We start from the raw sequence: 14,642 nt of genomic DNA on the forward strand, positions 1-14,642 counted from the left end.
TTTCCTTGTACTGAAATGTGGTGGATCAGGTCTAATCTTCTAATTCACTCCAAGAATGATGGCAAAGACAACAATAAGAGGAATAAGGCCCATACGAAATGGGAGAGAAAGAATTAAAAAGGAAATTAAGTTCAGATGATGGTTTAAAGATGAATAATCACTAGTAGTTGAATAATGCCCTTAACTCCAGTCACAAGCATCACCAAATCTAGATTAGGGGCGTATGGCACATCTTGGGCTTGAGGGAAACCGATGGTATGGCATATGTGGGCTACAATTGGAAGAATGAAAGAAAAGACGGGTTTCTTCGTTTGAATTCGTCCTGTGCTGGAACTGAGTTACAACAGTGAAGGTGGGATGTATTTGATGATATTTCCCTTGAGGACATGGCGTAAACAGCATAGGCTAGAGTCCGATTAATTGCAGTGCACATAGAGGTGCGCCTAGGTGGCGATCGACGGTGACTTTGGCATTGGAGTGACTTTCCTTATATTGAAATGTGGTGGATCAAGTGGAATCTTCTATTCCGCTCAAAGAATGATGGGAAACAACTATAAAAAAGTATTAACATCCATATAAAAACGGTGAGAAAGAATTAAAAAGGAAATTAATCTTGAAACATGGTTTAGAGATGACTAATCACTTGTAAGTTGATTAATGACCTTAACTCCGGTTACAAGCTTAACCAAGGCAAGATAAGGGGAGTATGGCGCGTCTTGGGCTTGAGGGAAACCGACGGTATGGCATCTGTGGGTTACAATTGGATGAATGAAGGAAAAGAAAGGTTTCTTTGAGTCAGTTCGTCCAATGCCAGAACTGAGTTTCGACAGCTAAGGTGTGATGCATTTACTGAGATTTCCCTTGAGAAAATGGTGTAAACGGCATAGGGTACAGTCGGATTAGTTGCAACGCACAAGGAGGTGCACCTAGGTGGCGTTTGGCGGTGACTTGGGCGTTGGAACGAGTCTCCTCGTGTTGAAATGTGGTTTATCAAGTCTAATCTTCTATTTCACTCTAAGAATGGTGGGAAACAACAATAAAAGTATTAATGTCCACATTAAAATGGTATGAAAGAACTGAAAGGGAAATCCAGCCTAAAACATGTTTTGGACATGAGTAATCGCTTGTAAGTTGATTAATGCCCTTAGCACCGGTTCCAAGTTTCACCAAGGCCAAATAAGGAGCGTATGGCACACATCTAAGGCTACAACTGGAAGAACGATATAAAAGACAGGTTTCTTCCTGTCAGTTCGTCCAATGCTAGAGAATTGAGCTAGACGGTTAAGGTGGGATGCATTTGACGAGATTTCCCTCTAGAAATTGGTGTAAACGGCATAGGCTATAGTACGATTCGTTGCAATGCACAAAGAGGTGCACCTAGGTGGCGATTGGCGGTGACTCTGGCGTTGGAATGACTTTCCTTGTACTGAAATGTGGTGGATCAGGTCTAATCTTCTAATTCACTCCAAGAATGATGGCAAAGACAACAACAAGAGGAATAAGGCCCATACGAAATGGGAGAGAAAGAATTAAAAAGGAAATTAAGTTCAGAGGATGGTTTAAAGATGAAGAATCACTAGTAGTTGAATAATGCCCTTAACTCCAGTCACAAGCATCACCAAATCTAGATTAGGGGCGTATGGCACATCTTGGGCTTGAGGGAAACCGATGGTATGGCATATGTGGGCTACAATTGGAAGAATGAAAGAAAAGACGGGTTTCTTCGTTTGAATTCGTCCTGTGCTGGAACTGAGTTACAACAGTGAAGGTGGGATGTATTTGATGATATTTCCCTTGAGGACATGGCGTAAACAGCATAGGCTAGAGTCCGATTACTTGCAGTGCACATAGAGGTGCGCCTAGGTGGCGATCGACGGTGACTTTGGCATTGGAGTGACTTTCCTTATATTGAAATGTGGTGGATCAAGTGGAATCTTCTATTCCGCTCTAAGAATGATGGGAAACAACTATAAAAAAGTATTAACATCCATATAAAAACGGTGAGAAAGAATTAAAAAGGAAATTAATCTTGAAACATGGTTTAGAGATGACTAATCACTTGTAAGTTGATTAATGACCTTAACTCCGGTTACAAGCTCAACCAAGGCAAGATAAGGGGAGTATGGCGCGTCTTGGGCTTGAGGGAAACCGACGGTATGGCATCTGTGGGTTACAATTGGATGAATGAAGGAAAAGAAAGGTTTCTTTGAGTCAGTTCGTCCAATGCCAGAACTGAGTTTCGACAGCTAAGGTGTGATGCATTTACTGAGATTTCCCTTGAGAAAATGGTGTAAACGGCATAGGGTACAGTCGGATTAGTTGCAACGCACAAGGAGGTGCACCTAGGTGGCGTTTGGCGGTGACTTGGGCGTTGGAACGAGTCTCCTCGTGTTGAAATGTGGTTTATCAAGTCTAATCTTCTATTTCACTCTAAGAATGGTGGGAAACAACAATAAAAGTATTAATGTCCATATTAAAATGGTATGGAAGAACTGAAAGGGAAATCCAGCCTAAAACATGTTTTGGACATGAGTAATCGCTTGTAAGTTGATTAATGCCCTTAGCACCGGTTCCAAGTTTCACCAAGGCCAAATAAGGAGCGTATGGCACACATCTAAGGCTACAACTGGAAGAACGATATAAAAGACAGGTTTCTTCCTGTCAGTTCGTCCAATGCTAGAGAATTGAGCTAGACGGTTAAGGTGTGATGCATTTGACGAGATTTCCCTCTAGAAATTGGTGTAAACGGCATAGGCTATAGTACGATTCGTTGCAATGCACAAAGAGGTGCACCTAGGTGGCGATTGGCGGTGACTCTGGCGTTGGAATGACTTTCCTTGTACTGAAATGTGGTGGATCAGGTCTAATCTTCTAATTCACTCCAAGAATGATGGCAAAGACAACAATAAGAGGAATAAGGCCCATACGAAATGGGAGAGAAAGAATTAAAAAGGAAATTAAGTTCAGAGGATGGTTTAAAGATGAAGAATCACTAGTAGTTGAATAATGCCCTTAACTCCAGTCACAAGCATCACCAAATCTAGATTAGGGGCGTATGGCACATGTTGGGCTTGAGGGAAACCGATGGTATGGCATATGTGGGCTACAATTGGAAGAATGAAAGAAAAGACGGGTTTCTTCGTTTGAATTCGTCCTGTGCTGGAACTGAGTTACAACAGTGAAGGTGGGATGTATTTGATGATATTTCCCTTGAGGACATGGCGTAAACAGCATAGGCTAGAGTCCGATTACTTGCAGTGCACATAGAGGTGCGCCTAGGTGGCGATCGACGGTGACTTTGGCATTGGAGTGACTTTCCTTATATTGAAATGTGGTGGATCAAGTGGAATCTTCTATTCCGCTCTAAGAATGATGGGAAACAACTATAAAAAAGTATTAACATCCATATAAAAACGGTGAGAAAGAATTAAAAAGGAAATTAATCTTGAAACATGGTTTAGAGATGACTAATCACTTGTAAGTTGATTAATGACCTTAACTCCGGTTACAAGCTTAACCAAGGCAAGATAAGGGGAGTATGGCGCGTCTTGGGCTTGAGGGAAACCGACGGTATGGCATCTGTGGGTTACAATTGGATGAATGAAGGAAAAGAAAGGTTTCTTTGAGTCAGTTCGTCCAATGCCAGAACCGAGTTTCGACAGCTAAGGTGTGATGCATTTACTGAGATTTCCCTTGAGAAAATGGTGTAAACGGCATAGGGTACAGTCGGATTAGTTGCAACGCACAAGGAGGTGCACCTAGGTGGCGTTTGGCGGTGACTTGGGCGTTGGAACGAGTCTCCCTGTGTTGAAATGTGGTTTATCAAGTCTAATCTTCTATTTCACTCTAAGAATGGTGGGAAACAACAATAAAAGTATTAATGTCCATATTAAAATGGTATGAAAGAACTGAAAGGGAAATCCAGCCTAAAACATGTTTTGGACATGAGTAATCGCTTGTAAGTTGATTAATGCCCTTAGCACCGGTTCCAAGTTTCACCAAGGCCAAATAAGGAGCGTATGGCACACATCTAAGGCTACAACTGGAAGAACGATATAAAAGACAGGTTTCTTCCTGTCAGTTCGTCCAATGCTAGAGAATTGAGCTAGACGGTTAAGGTGGGATGCATTTGACGAGATTTCCCTCTAGAAATTGGTGTAAACGGCATAGGCTATAGTACGATTCGTTGCAATGCACAAAGAGGTGCACCTAGGTGGCGATTGGCGGTGACTCTGGCGTTGGAATGACTTTCCTTGTACTGAAATGTGGTGGATCAGGTCTAATCTTCTAATTCACTCCAAGAATGATGGCAAAGACAACAATAAGAGGAATAAGGCCCATACGAAATGGGAGAGAAAGAACTAAAAAGGAAATTAAGTTCAGAGGATGGTTTAAAGATGAAGAATCACTAGTAGTTGAATAATGCCCTTAACTCCAGTCACAAGCATCACCAAATCTAGATTAGGGGCGTATGGCACATCTTGGGCTTGAGGGAAACCGATGGTATGGCATATGTGGGCTACAATTGGAAGAATGAAAGAAAAGACGGGTTTCTTCGTTTGAATTCGTCCTGTGCTGGAACTGAGTTACAACAGTGAAGGTGGGATGTATTTGATGATATTTCCCTTGAGGACATGGCGTAAACAGCATAGGCTAGAGTCCGATTACTTGCAGTGCACATAGAGGTGCGCCTAGGTGGCGATCGACGGTGACTTTGGCATTGGAGTGACTTTCCTTATATTGAAATGTGGTGGATCAAGTGGAATCTTCTATTCCGCTCTAAGAATGATGGGAAACAACTATAAAAAAGTATTAACATCCATATAAAAACGGTGAGAAAGAATTAAAAAGGAAATTAATCTTGAAACATGGTTTAGAGATGACTAATCACTTGTAAGTTGATTAATGACCTTAACTCCGGTTACAAGCTTAACCAAGGCAAGATAAGGGGAGTATGGCGCGTCTTGGGCTTGAGGGAAACCGACGGTATGGCATCTGTGGGTTACAATTGGATGAATGAAGGAAAAGAAAGGTTTCTTTGAGTCAGTTCGTCCAATGCCAGAACTGAGTTTCGACAGCTAAGGTGTGATGCATTTACTGAGATTTCCCTTGAGAAAATGGTGTAAACGGCATAGGGTACAGTCGGATTAGTTGCAACGCACAAGGAGGTGCACCTAGGTGGCGTTTGGCGGTGACTTGGGCGTTGGAACGAGTCTCCTCGTGTTGAAATGTGGTTTATCAAGTCTAATCTTCTATTTCACTCTAAGAATGGTGGGAAACAACAATAAAAGTATTAATGTCCATATTAAAATGGTATGAAAGAACTGAAAGGGAAATCCAGCCTAAAACATGTTTTGGACATGAGTAATCGCTTGTAAGTTGATTAATGCCCTTAGCACCGGTTCCAAGTTTCACCAAGGCCAAATAAGGAGCGTATGGCACACATCTAAGGCTACAACTGGAAGAACGATATAAAAGACAGGTTTCTTCCTGTCAGTTCGTCCAATGCTAGAGAATTGAGCTAGACGGTTAAGGTGGGATGCATTTGACGAGATTTCCCTCTAGAAATTGGTGTAAACGGCATAGGCTATAGTACGATTCGTTGCAATGCACAAAGAGGTGCACCTAGGTGGCGATTGGCGGTGACTCTGGCGTTGGAATGACTTTCCTTGTACTGAAATGTGGTGGATCAGGTCTAATCTTCTAATTCACTCCAAGAATGATGGCAAAGACAACAATAAGAGGAATAAGGCCCATACGAAATGGGAGAGAAAGAATTAAAAAGGAAATTAAGTTCAGAGGATGGTTTAAAGATGAATAATCACTAGTAGTTGAATAATGCCCTTAACTCCAGTCACAAGCATCACCAAATCTAGATTAGGGGCGTATGGCACATCTTGGGCTTGAGGGAAACCGATGGTATGGCATATGTGGGCTACAATTGGAAGAATGAAAGAAAAGACGGGTTTCTTCGTTTGAATTCGTCCTGTGCTGGAACTGAGTTACAACAGTGAAGGTGGGATGTATTTGATGATATTTCCCTTGAGGACATGGCGTAAACAGCATAGGCTAGAGTCCGATTAATTGCAGTGCACATAGAGGTGCGCCTAGGTGGCGATCGACGGTGACTTTGGCATTGGAGTGACTTTCCTTATATTGAAATGTGGTGGATCAAGTGGAATCTTCTATTCCGCTCTAAGAATGATGGGAAACAACTATAAAAAAGTATTAACATCCATATAAAAACGGTGAGAAAGAATTAAAAAGGAAATTAATCTTGAAACATGGTTTAGAGATGACTAATCACTTGTAAGTTGATTAATGACCTTAACTCCGGTTACAAGCTTAACCAAGGCAAGATAAGGGGAGTATGGCGCGTCTTGGGCTTGAGGGAAACCGACGGTATGGCATCTGTGGGTTACAATTGGATGAATGAAGGAAAAGAAAGGTTTCTTTGAGTCAGTTCGTCCAATGCCAGAACTGAGTTTCGACAGCTAAGGTGTGATGCATTTACTGAGATTTCCCTTGAGAAAATGGTGTAAACGGCATAGGGTACAGTCGGATTAGTTGCAACGCACAAGGAGGTGCACCTAGGTGGCGTTTGGCGGTGACTTGGGCGTTGGAACGAGTCTCCTCGTGTTGAAATGTGGTTTATCAAGTCTAATCTTCTATTTCACTCTAAGATTGGTGGGAAACAACAATAAAAGTATTAATGTCCACATTAAAATGGTATGAAAGAACTGAAAGGGAAATCCAGCCTAAAACATGTTTTGGACATGAGTAATCGCTTGTAAGTTGATTAATGCCCTTAGCACCGGTTCCAAGTTTCACCAAGGCCAAATAAGGAGCGTATGGCACACATCTAAGGCTACAACTGGAAGAACGATATAAAAGACAGGTTTCTTCCTGTCAGTTCGTCCAATGCTAGAGAATTGAGCTAGACGGTTAAGGTGGGATGCATTTGACGAGATTTCCCTCTAGAAATTGGTGTAAACGGCATAGGCTATAGTACGATTCGTTGCAATGCACAAAGAGGTCCACCTAGGTGGCGATTGGCGGTGACTCTGGCGTTGGAATGACTTTCCTTGTACTGAAATGTGGTGGATCAGGTCTAATCTTCTAATTCACTCCAAGAATGATGGCAAAGACAACAATAAGAGGAATAAGGCCCATACGAAATGGGAGAGAAAGAATTAAAAAGGAAATTAAGTTCAGATGATGGTTTAAAGATGAATAATCACTAGTAGTTGAATAATGCCCTTAACTCCAGTCACAAGCATCACCAAATCTAGATTAGGGGCGTATGGCACATCTTGGGCTTGAGGGAAACCGATGGTATGGCATATGTGGGCTACAATTGGAAGAATGAAAGAAAAGACGGGTTTCTTCGTTTGAATTCGTCCTGTGCTGGAACTGAGTTACAACAGTGAAGGTGGGATGTATTTGATGATATTTCCCTTGAGGACATGGCGTAAACAGCATAGGCTAGAGTCCGATTAATTGCAGTGCACATAGAGGTGCGCCTAGGTGGCGATCGACGGTGACTTTGGCATTGGAGTGACTTTCCTTATATTGAAATGTGGTGGATCAAGTGGAATCTTCTATTCCGCTCTAAGAATGATGGGAAACAACTATAAAAAAGTATTAACATCCATATAAAAACGGTGAGAAAGAATTAAAAAGGAAATTAATCTTGAAACATGGTTTAGAGATGACTAATCACTTGTAAGTTGATTAATGACCTTAACTCCGGTTACAAGCTTAACCAAGGCAAGATAAGGGGAGTATGGCGCGTCTTGGGCTTGAGGGAAACCGACGGTATGGCATCTGTGGGTTACAATTGGATGAATGAAGGAAAAGAAAGGTTTCTTTGAGTCAGTTCGTCCAATGCCAGAACTGAGTTTCGACAGCTAAGGTGTGATGCATTTACTGAGATTTCCCTTGAGAAAATGGTGTAAACGGCATAGGGTACAGTCGGATTAGTTGCAACGCACAAGGAGGTGCACCTAGGTGGCGTTTGGCGGTGACTTGGGCATTGGAACGAGTCTCCTCGTGTTGAAATGTGGTTTATCAAGTCTAATCTTCTATTTCACTCTAAGAATGGTGGGAAACAACAATAAAAGTATTAATGTCCACATTAAAATGGTATGAAAGAACTGAAAGGGAAATCCAGCCTAAAACATGTTTTGGACATGAGTAATCGCTTGTAAGTTGATTAATGCCCTTAGCACCGGTTCCAAGTTTCACCAAGGCCAAATAAGGAGCGTATGGCACACATCTAAGGCTACAACTGGAAGAACGATATAAAAGACAGGTTTCTTCCTGTCAGTTCGTCCAATGCTAGAGAATTGAGCTAGACGGTTAAGGTGGGATGCATTTGACGAGATTTCCCTCTAGAAATTGGTGTAAACGGCATAGGCTATAGTACGATTCGTTGCAATGCACAAAGAGGTACACCTAGGTGGCGATTGGCGGTGACTCTGGCGTTGGAATGACTTTCCTTGTACTGAAATGTGGTGGATCAGGTCTAATCTTCTAATTCACTCCAAGAATGATGGCAAAGACAACAATAAGAGGAATAAGGCCCATACGAAATGGGAGAGAAAGAATTAAAAAGGAAATTAAGTTCAGAGGATGGTTTAAAGATGAAGAATCACTAGTAGTTGAATAATGCCCTTAACTCCAGTCACAAGCATCACCAAATCTAGATTAGGGGCGTATGGCACATCTTGGGCTTGAGGGAAACCGATGGTATGGCATATGTGGGCTACAATTGGAAGAATGAAAGAAAAGACGGGTTTCTTCGTTTGAATTCGTCCTGTGCTGGAACTGAGTTACAACAGTGAAGGTGGGATGTATTTGATGATATTTCCCTTGAGGACATGGCGTAAACAGCATAGGCTAGAGTCCGATTACTTGCAGTGCACATAGAGGTGCGCCTAGGTGGCGATCGACGGTGACTTTGGCATTGGAGTGACTTTCCTTATATTGAAATGTGGTGGATCAAGTGGAATCTTCTATTCCGCTCTAAGAATGATGGGAAACAACTATAAAAAAGTATTAACATCCATATAAAAACGGTGAGAAAGAATTAAAAAGGAAATTAATCTTGAAACATGGTTTAGAGATGACTAATCACTTGTAAGTTGATTAATGACCTTAACTCCGGTTACAAGCTTAACCAAGGCAAGATAAGGGGAGTATGGCGCGTCTTGGGCTTGAGGGAAACCGACGGTATGGCATCTGTGGGTTACAATTGGATGAATGAAGGAAAAGAAAGGTTTCTTTGAGTCAGTTCGTCCAATGCCAGAACTGAGTTTCGACAGCTAAGGTGTGATGCATTTACTGAGATTTCCCTTGAGAAAATGGTGTAAACGGCATAGGGTACAGTCGGATTAGTTGCAACGCACAAGGAGGTGCACCTAGGTGGCGTTTGGCGGTGACTTGGGCGTTGGAACGAGTCTCCTCGTGTTGAAATGTGGTTTATCAAGTCTAATCTTCTATTTCACTCTAAGAATGGTGGGAAACAACAATAAAAGTATTAATGTCCACATTAAAATGATATGAAAGAACTGAAAGGGAAATCCAGCCTAAAACATGTTTTGGACATGAGTAATCGCTTGTAAGTTGATTAATGCCCTTAGCACCGGTTCCAAGTTTCACCAAGGCCAAATAAGGAGCGTATGGCGCACATCTAAGGCTACAACTGGAAGAACGATATAAAAGACAGGTTTCTTCCTGTCAGTTCGTCCAATGCTAGAGAATTGAGCTAGACGGTTAAGGTGGGATGCATTTGACGAGATTTCCCTCTAGAAATTGGTGTAAACGGCATAGGCTATAGTACGATTCGTTGCAATGCACAAAGAGGTGCACCTAGGTGGCGATTGGCGGTGACTCTGGCGTTGGAATGACTTTCCTTGTACTGAAATGTGGTGGATCAGGTCTAATCTTCTAATTCACTCCAAGAATGATGGCAAAGACAACAATAAGAGGAATAAGGCCCATACGAAATGGGAGAGAAAGAATTAAAAAGGAAATTAAGTTCAGAGGATGGTTTAAAGATGAAGAATCACTAGTAGTTGAATAATGCCCTTAACTCCAGTCACAAGCATCACCAAATCTAGATTAGGGGCGTATGGCACATCTTGGGCTTGAGGGAAACCGATGGTATGGCATATGTGGGCTACAATTGGAAGAATGAAAGAAAAGACGGGTTTCTTCGTTTGAATTCGTCCTGTGCTGGAACTGAGTTACAACAGTGAAGGTGGGATGTATTTGATGATATTTCCCTTGAGGACATGGCGTAAACAGCATAGGCTAGAGTCCGATTACTTGCAGTGCACATAGAGGTGCGCCTAGGTGGCGATCGACGGTGACTTTGGCATTGGAGTGACTTTCCTTATATTGAAATGTGGTGGATCAAGTGGAATCTTCTATTCCGCTCTAAGAATGATGGGAAACAACTATAAAAAAGTATTAACATCCATATAAAAACGGTGAGAAAGAATTAAAAAGGAAATTAATCTTGAAACATGGTTTAGAGATGACTAATCACTTGTAAGTTGATTAATGACCTTGACTCCGGTTACAAGCTTAACCAAGGCAAGATAAGGGGAGTATGGCGCGTCTTGGGCTTGAGGGAAACCGACGGTATGGCATCTGTGGGTTACAATTGGATGAATGAAGGAAAAGAAAGGTTTCTTTGAGTCAGTTCGTCCAATGCCAGAACTGAGTTTTGACAGCTAAGGTGTGATGCATTTACTGAGATTTCCCTTGAGAAAATGGTGTAAACAGCATAGGGTACAGTCGGATTAGTTGCAACGCACAAGGAGGTGCACCTAGGTGGCGTTTGGCGGTGACTTGGGCGTTGGAACGAGTCTCCTCGTGTTGAAATGTGGTTTATCAAGTCTAATCTTCTATTTCACTCTAAGAATGGTGGGAAACAACAATAAAAGTATTAATGTCCACATTAAAATGGTATGAAAGAACTGAAAGGGAAATCCAGCCTAAAACATGTTTTGGACATGAGTAATCGCTTGTAAGTTGATTAATGCCCTTAGCACCGGTTCCAAGTTTCACCAAGGCCAAATAAGGAGCGTATGGCACACATCTAAGGCTACAACTGGAAGAACGATATAAAAGACAGGTTTCTTCCTGTCAGTTCGTCCAATGCTAGAGAATTGAGCTAGACGGTTAAGGTGGGATGCATTTGACGAGATTTCCCTCTAGAAATTGGTGTAAACGGCATAGGCTATAGTACGATTCGTTGCAATGCACAAAGAGGTGCACCTAGGTGGCGATTGGCGGTGACTCTGGCGTTGGAATGACTTTCCTTGTACTGAAATGTGGTGGATCAGGTCTAATCTTCTAATTCACTCCAAGAATGATGGCAAAGACAACAATAAGAGGAATAAGGCCCATACGAAATGGGAGAGAAAGAATTAAAAAGGAAATTAAGTTCAGAGGATGGTTTAAAGATGAATAATCACTAGTAGTTGAATAATGCCCTTAACTCCAGTCACAAGCATCACCAAATCTAGATTAGGGGCGTATGGCACATCTTGGGCTTGAGGGAAACCGATGGTATGGCATATGTGGGCTACAATTGGAAGAATGAAAGAAAAGACGGGTTTCTTCGTTTGAATTCGTCCTGTGCTGGAACTGAGTTACAACAGTGAAGGTGGGATGTATTTGATGATATTTCCCTTGAGGACATGGCGTAAACAGCATAGGCTAGAGTCCGATTAATTGCAGTGCACATAGAGGTGCGCCTAGGTGGCGATCGACGGTGACTTTGGCATTGGAGTGACTTTCCTTATATTGAAATGTGGTGGATCAAGTGGAATCTTCTATTCCGCTCTAAGAATGATGGGAAACAACTATAAAAAAGTATTAACATCCATATAAAAACGGTGAGAAAGAATTAAAAAGGAAATTAATCTTGAAACATGGTTTAGAGATGACTAATCACTTGTAAGTTGATTAATGACCTTAACTCCGGTTACAAGCTTAACCAAGGCAAGATAAGGGGAGTATGGCGCGTCTTGGGCTTGAGGGAAACCGACGGTATGGCATCTGTGGGTTACAATTGGATGAATGAAGGAAAAGAAAGGTTTCTTTGAGTCAGTTCGTCCAATGCCAGAACTGAGTTTCGACAGCTAAGGTGTGATGCATTTACTGAGATTTCCCTTGAGAAAATGGTGTAAACGGCATAGGGTACAGTCGGATTAGTTGCAACGCACAAGGAGGTGCACCTAGGTGGCGTTTGGCGGTGACTTGGGCGTTGGAACGAGTCTCCTCGTGTTGAAATGTGGTTTATCAAGTCTAATCTTCTATTTCACTCTAAGAATGGTGGGAAACAACAATAAAAGTATTAATGTCCACATTAAAATGGTATGAAAGAACTGAAAGGGAAATCCAGCCTAAAACATGTTTTGGACATGAGTAATCGCTTGTAAGTTGATTAATGCCCTTAGCACCGGTTCCAAGTTTCACCAAGGCCAAATAAGGAGCGTATGGCACACATCTAAGGCTACAACTGGAAGAACGATATAAAAGACAGGTTTCTTCCTGTCAGTTCGTCCAATGCTAGAGAATTGAGCTAGACGGTTAAGGTGGGATGCATTTGACGAGATTTCCCTCTAGAAATTCGTGTAAACGGCATAGGCTATAGTACGATTCGTTGCAATGCACAAAGAGGTGCACCTAGGTGGCGATTGGCGGTGACTCTGGCGTTGGAATGACTTTCCTTGTACTGAAATGTGGTGGATCAGGTCTAATCTTCTAATTCACTCCAAGAATGATGGCAAAGACAACAATAAGAGGAATAAGGCCCATACGAAATGGGAGAGAAAGAATTAAAAAGGAAATTAAGTTCAGAGGATGGTTTAAAGATGAAGAATCACTAGTAGTTGAATAATGCCCTTAACTCCAGTCACAAGCATCACCAAATCTAGATTAGGGGCGTATGGCACATCTTGGGCTTGAGGGAAACCGATGGTATGGCATATGTGGGCTACAATTGGAAGAATGAAAGAAAAGACGGGTTTCTTCGTTTGAATTCGTCCTGTGCTGGAACTGAGTTACAACAGTGAAGGTGGGATGTATTTGATGATATTTCCCTTGAGGACATGGCGTAAACAGCATAGGCTAGAGTCCGATTACTTGCAGTGCACATAGAGGTGCGCCTAGGTGGCGATCGACGGTGACTTTGGCATTGGAGTGACTTTCCTTATATTGAAATGTGGTGGATCAAGTGGAATCTTCTATTCCGCTCTAAGAATGATGGGAAACAACTATAAAAAAGTATTAACATCCATATAAAAACGGTGAGAAAGAATTAAAAAGGAAATTAATCTTGAAACATGGTTTAGAGATGACTAATCACTTGTAAGTTGATTAATGACCTTAACTCCGGTTACAAGCTTAACCAAGGCAAGATAAGGGGAGTATGGCGCGTCTTGGGCTTGAGGGAAACCGACGGTATGGCATCTGTGGGTTACAATTGGATGAATGAAGGAAAAGAAAGGTTTCTTTGAGTCAATTCGTCCAATGCCAGAACTGAGTTTCGACAGCTAAGGTGTGATGCATTTACTGAGATTTCCCTTGAGAAAATGGTGTAAACGGCATAGGGTACAGTCGGATTAGTTGCAACGCACAAGGAGGTGCACCTAGGTGGCGTTTGGCGGTGACTTGGGCGTTGGAACGAGTCTCCTCGTGTTGAAATGTGGTTTATCAAGTCTAATCTTCTATTTCACTCTAAGAATGGTGGGAAACAACAATAAAAGTATTAATGTCCACATTAAAATGGTATGAAAGAACTGAAAGGGAAATCCAGCCTAAAACATGTTTTGGACATGAGTAATCGCTTGTAAGTTGATTAATGCCCTTAGCACCGGTTCCAAGTTTCACCAAGGCCAAATAAGGAGCGTATGGCACACATCTAAGGCTACAACTGGAAGAACGATATAAAAGACAGGTTTCTTCCTGTCAGTTCGTCCAATGCTAGAGAATTGAGCTCGACGGTTAAGGTGGGATGCATTTGACGAGATTTCCCTCTAGAAATTCGTGTAAACGACATAGGCTATAGTACGATTCGTTGCAATGCACAAAGAGGTACACCTAGGTGGCGATTGGCGGTGACTCTGGCGTTGGAATGACTTTCCTTGTACTGAAATGTGGTGGATCAGGTCTAATCTTCTAATTCACTCCAAGAATGATGGCAAAGACAACAATAAGAGGAATAAGGCCCATACGAAATGGGAGAGAAAGAATTAAAAAGGAAATTAAGTTCAGAGGATGGTTTAAAGATGAAGAATCACTAGTAGTTGAATAATGCCCTTAACTCCAGTCACAAGCATCACCAAATCTAGATTAGGGGCGTATGGCACATCTTGGGCTTGAGGGAAACCGATGGTATGGCATATGTGGGCTACAATTGGAAGAATGAAAGAAAAGACGGGTTTCTTCGTTTGAATTTGTCCTGTGCTGGAACTGAGTTACAACAGTGAAGGTGGGATGTATTTGATGATATTTCCCTTGAGGACATGGCGTAAACAGCATAGGCTAGAGTCCGATTACTTGCAGTGCACATAGAGGTGCGCCTAGGTGGCGATCGACGGTGACTTTGGCATTGGAGTGAC

This window comes from Carya illinoinensis, chromosome 16 (genome assembly GCF_018687715.1).
Source record: "Carya illinoinensis cultivar Pawnee chromosome 16, C.illinoinensisPawnee_v1, whole genome shotgun sequence".
Lineage (NCBI taxonomy): Eukaryota > Viridiplantae > Streptophyta > Magnoliopsida > Fagales > Juglandaceae > Carya > Carya illinoinensis.